The sequence below is a fragment of the Sus scrofa genome, chromosome 2, assembly GCF_054392235.1.
Source record: "Sus scrofa isolate SSC_HxYL_T2T_F1_AM1 chromosome 2, Sscrofa_HxYL_maternal_Yorkshire_Landrace_v2.0, whole genome shotgun sequence".
Lineage (NCBI taxonomy): Eukaryota > Metazoa > Chordata > Mammalia > Artiodactyla > Suidae > Sus > Sus scrofa.
This window is the reverse complement of record NC_139384.1, coordinates 62,075,440-62,081,190: the sequence shown is the minus strand read 5'-3', so window position 1 is coordinate 62,081,190 and position 5,751 is coordinate 62,075,440. Positions and strand designations below refer to the sequence as shown.

General features: G+C 36.2%; 1 pseudogene; it reads right to left on the bottom strand.

The window, feature by feature from the left end:
* Positions 1-4,498: 4,498 nt before the first annotated feature.
* On the bottom strand, positions 4,499-5,503 carry LOC110259583 (olfactory receptor 2H1-like; annotated as a pseudogene).
* Between the last annotated feature and the right edge of the window lie 248 nt (positions 5,504-5,751).

The following is a 5,751-nucleotide window of genomic DNA, read 5'->3' as shown; positions in this document are numbered from 1 at the left end:
ACTGTAAGTTTTACTGACCTCTGGTAAAAATAATCTGTTCATTTGGGAAAATCTATCTTTGGGCATTTTCCTTGGACTCATTACCTCTGAAAATGCTCTAACAGGTGTTCGAGGGCATAACTGGCTACCAAATTTCTGACAGCAAAAAAAAAAAAAAAGGAGATGGAATAATTTACAATTCATTTTGTAGAAACTTCACTCATTCACTTATATTCTGCCTATTTTTTCCCAAATCTAGAGTCCCTTATGATCAACATATACTAAAAGACTAGTGCTGTGCCCCTTAAGGGAAGTCCAGCTAAACAGAGTAGGTGTGAATATAGGGCTCAATAGCCTTAAATACAGATTTTTCAGCCAAACCCCCTGTTTAAGAACCAAATACTGTGTACACAAATGCTTAGTTTTGCACACTGATGTATACGGAATGATTGGCCAATGAGGATCTGCTGTATAGCACAGAAAACCCCATCCAATATTCTGTTATAATCTCTGTGGGAAAAGAATCTAAAAGAGAATTGATGTGTGTATCTGTAAAACTGAATCATTTTGTTGTACAGCAGAACTTACCACAACCTTCTAAATCAACTATATTTCAATACAGTTTTTAAAAAGGGTCATATATATGTATAGTATTAAAAAAGGGTTCTATGTATAGTTTTCTAAGGTACCTCCATACTGTTCTCCATAGTGGTTGTACCAGCTTACATTCCCACCAACAGTGCAGGAGGGTTCCTTTTTCTCAACACCCCTTCCAGCATTTGTTATTTGTGGATGTAATGATGGCCATTCTGATTGGTATGAGGTGGTATCTCATGGTTGTTTTGATTTGCATTTCTCTAATAATCAGGGATGTTGAGCATTGTTTCAAGTGCTTGTTGACTCTCTGTACATCTTCCTTGGAGAAATGTCTTTGCCCATTATTCAAGTGGATTGTTAGCTTTTTTTCTGTTGAGTTGTATAAGTTGTTTGTATATTTTAGAGATTAAACCTTTGTCATTTGCATCATTTGAAACTATTTTTTCCCATTTTGTATGTTGTCTTTTTGTTTTCTTTTTAGTTTCCTTTGCTTTCCAAAAGAACTCTTGGGCATATATCTAAACAAAACTCTACTTAAAAAAGACACATGCACCTGCATTTTCAGTGCAGCACTATTCACAATAGCCAAGACACGGAATCAACCAAAATGTCCACTGATAGATGATTGGATCAGGAAGATGTGGTATATAGACACAATGGAATACTTCTTGGCCATAAAAATCAAAATAATGCCATTTGCAGCAACATGTATGGAACTAGAGACTCTCATCCTGGGTGAAGTAAATCAGAAAGAGAAAGACAAATACCATATATCACTTATATCTGGAATCTAATATATGGCACAACGGATCCTTTCCACAGAAAAGAAAATCATGGACTTGGAGAATAGACTTGTGGTTGCCAAGGGGAAAGGGGAGGGAGTGGGAGGGAGTGGGAGCTTGGGGTACATAGATATGGAATATTGCCTTCGGGATGGATTAGCAATGGGATCCTGTTTTGTAGCACTGGGAATTCTGTCTAATCAATTATGATGTAACACATAATATGAGAAAAAAGAATGTGTACATGTATGTGTAACTGGGTCACCATGCTGTACAGTAGAAAATATATATATATATAAAAATAAATGATAAAAAATTAAAAATAAAAATAAAAAAGGGAAGTTGAAGTTGTTACTCCAACTTCAAGCTGCTTGGGGGCTTCTCAGGGCTTGATTTATTTTGCTTCTTTTTTTTTTTTTTTTTTTGTCTTTTTGCTATTTCTTGGGCCGCTCCAGCGGCATGTGGAGATTCCCAGGCCAGGGGTCCAATCGGAGCCGCAGCCACCGGCCTACACCAGAGCCACAGCAACGTGGGATCCGAGCCGCGTCTGCAACCTACACCACAGCTCACAGCAACGCCGGATCGTTAACCCACTGAGCAAGGGCAGGGACCAAACCCGCAACCTCATGGTTCCTAGTCGGATTCGTTAACCCTTGCGCCAGGACAGGAACTCCTATTTTGCTTCTTATACCTTCTAATTTGTAGTTTAATTATCTGCTTTGTAAAATCTAGTAAGTTCAAAACTGGTTATTCTTTTACTTTTCAGCTTCCAAAATATTATTGCTGTGGTCTTCTGGCCCAGTCTCTGGATCCTTGTGTATTTATGCCTGGATTTAACAGTCCTTCATTCAGTGGTAAAAAATTACGTCCAAAAACATAATCTCAAACTGTCTTTTTCTAAACTATTTTTTTCTCACACCTGAATAATAGTTTACTTTATATAGAGTTTAGGAATAATAATTTTATTCTAGGCATTTTCTTTGAAATTCCTCTTTAACCTGGATTGATTAAATTTGTATTTTTACATTTCCATGTGTTTAGATATTTTCCTCAAAAGGAATTATTATTCATCTTGAGTTGTATTTCATTATTCGTGATAATGCAGTCTATGTGACTTCAGCACTTTAAAAATGTTTGTTTTATGACCCAGAAAGTTATCTACCTTGAGCAATATTTTTGAATGCTTGAAAATCTGTGTATTCTATTGGTTTTTTTTTTTTTTTTGGTGGAATTTCCCAGTTTACATTGCAGCATGGTTACCTTTTTTATTTGCCCTATTGAGTTTTTTTCCACTTATTTGAGCTTTACAGTAAGAAAAATTCAGTGTCAGTTTGATGAAGGCTACTTGAAACATATTGCTCACTGGGCTTATGCCTAAAAAGCAATAATAATCAAACTTTGTTAAAAATTTCTGACCCATAATCTGCTCCTGCTGCTTATTAATATAAAATGCACCGCAAAGCATTATTTTACCCAACTTACAAGACTAACAGGATATGCCAATTATTGAAGATGAACATATTTTTAAATGGAAAGAAGATGAATAAACACCAGAACTTATTTTTAAAAAGGAGTTGATTTGAACAGTAGAAGAATTAAAAGATAAATAAACAAGAAAGTAATAAGGGGAGAAACAAAAATAAATAAATACATAGCAACCACTTCATCCTGTCAGCTAACAGTGCAAAAAGTAATGTTTCCCGTAGTCCCACAATTATTGCGTCTATTATGTATTCTTAGGCTTTAACAACAGCAACAACAAAAGAAAAATACCCACCATTTCCATACACATATTTTGAAAAAGAAATTTCACATCACAAATAAATAAAACCCCTTCTCCCATCTTCATCATTTTCAGCTACGTCTCTTTTCTGTGTGTGATATGTATTCCAGTATTCACCAATACTCTGTTCTGTTCCAAATTACTGACTAATGACATCTAGCAAACACTACAAATACTGTGATAAATCAGGGTATTCCTGTCTGTCTCACAATTTCCTGTAATTACATGGTATTTTTGGTGTACATAATAGCACAAGGCCCTTAAAATATTCAATAAGCCTCAATAAAAATTACCAATTCAATTTAATGGTGCTAAAAATTTCCAGGAGCACCATTTAATACCTGAGTTCTTTTTGTGAAAATCCACTTGTATTTTGGCTAAGTTGCATTTATAAAAGTTTACAGAAAAGAAAACACAGGAGAAACAACTTTTTAAATACTATTTTTATTTTAAAATAGTCCCAATTTTTGTTTTTAGGTCAAAGAATAGATTTGACTACATTTTTATGAGAACTGTAATTTACATGAATTTGTAATTTAATTTGTGCATAGGTAATTGAAGACAGCTCTCTTGTGGTGCAGTATGTTAAGGATCTGATGTTATCATAGCAGTGGCTTAGGTCATTGTTATCGCATGGGTTCAGTCCTTAGCCCAGGAACTTCCGCATGCTATGGACACAGCCAGAAAGAAAAAAAAAAGTCAAAAAAATAATAAATTATGTATGGATTAAATTTAAAGGTGTGTCTCATATGTTAAGTGTACCTACACATTGTGTGTATTTAAACACCTCAGAGGCACCTCACTGTTCTGAGTTCATCTTACAAAATTTCACATAAAAGGCAAATATAGTACAATACATGCAAGCAACACTTCTTTATACCCAAGATATCATTCTCACAGTCAAATTAAAGATGACAGGCTGCATGGTTAGAAAAGACCTAGGAAAACTCCAAGAATATTTCCCTTCTTCATTTAAGCTTGTCTAGAAAAATTTGTGACATACAGTTCTTTTTTTTTTAATTTTAAAACACATAAAATATAATTCACAAGTCACTACTTTTCTAATTTTAAAGTGTTACGTTCATGCTGTCTAAATTTTTAAGAAATATAAATTCCTCAAAACTTAATTTTTCAAATAGTGTACCTCCCTAGAAAAATCTAATTTGAACATTTAATACATGGACAAAACATTGATTTATACAGATTTTTTTTACAAAAGTGACTTGTAAAACAATAGGCATAAATAATAATTCATAAAGTTCTATCTTTTACCTAAACCCACCCAGTTTTAATGATAATTCAAAGACACTCTTATAGAGAGCGGGTTGTTATCATTATTTTCAACTTGCATTCTGGTTCAAAAAATCAGTTTACTTTGTTTTCTTATGCTGATTCCCTTCCTCAGCAGTCTTTGCAAGGCACTTCTCACATCTTTGTTCCTCAGGGTATAGATGAGAGGGTTCAACAATGGTGTGACCACAGTGAAGAAGAAGGTGACCAACTTGCCACACTTTGAGGCAAACTGGTTCTTAGGGTCTGTGTAAACCATGGCCACTGCCCCATAAAACATGAAGACCACAGTAAGATGGGAGGAGCAGGTGGCAATGGCTTTCTGCCTCCCCTCCTCAGATTGGATGTTACCCAAAGCTTGGGCTATGTATCCATAAGAAGTCAGGATCAATCCCATGGGCATGATGGTAAAGAGAATAGCAGAGACTGTCATCTGCCACTCAGTAATGGCAGTGTCTCCACAAGTCAGCCGTATGAGGGATGGGACCTGGCATAGAAAATCATCCAGACAGTGGTTTGCACAAAAGGGCAGCCTGAATGTGATGGGAGTTTGGGTAACAGATTCTGTCAGGCCAGACAGCCAGGACAGAAGCACCAGCTTCCAACAGAACTGAGGATGCATGATGATAGGATAGCGCAGGGGCTGGCAGATAGCAACATAGCGGTCAAGAGCCATCACCACCAGCATGACACCTTGTGTGGCACCAACACAGAGCAACATGCCCAGTTGGATAACACAGCCTCTATAGGTGATGCTCTTATCTGGCCCCCACAAGTTGAACAACATTTGGGGTACAACAATTGTGGTGAAGCAGAGATCCAAGAAGGAAAGATGGCCAAGAAAGAAGTACATGGGGGTGCAGAGTCGAGGGTCCACACAAGAGAGGAAGATGATAGTCAAGTTGGAGAGAACGATCATGATGTACATGATGATCACAATCCAGAAAAGAGTCATTTCTAGCTGAGGGAATTCAGAGTAGCCAAGAAGTATAAATCTCACTGGGAAGCTCTTGTTGATGCATTCTGTTGCTATTGGCATTGGATTTTAGACATAATTGTAAGTAAGATTTAGTGAATGAGTTTAAGAAAAACTTTACTTCAATTTATCTAGAGATGGAAAGAATTAGTTTCCAAAGGGTGTTAGGAAATGGGACATATGGGTGCTTTTCCTTACCTTAGACCAATAGGGTAAAATCTCTCTTCCATAAGGATATGAGTTTATGCAGTAGCTGTCTAAATTATTTAAAATAAAATGTTGAGGAGTTCCCATCAAGACTCAGTGGTTAGTGAACCCAACTAACATCCATGAGGATGTACATT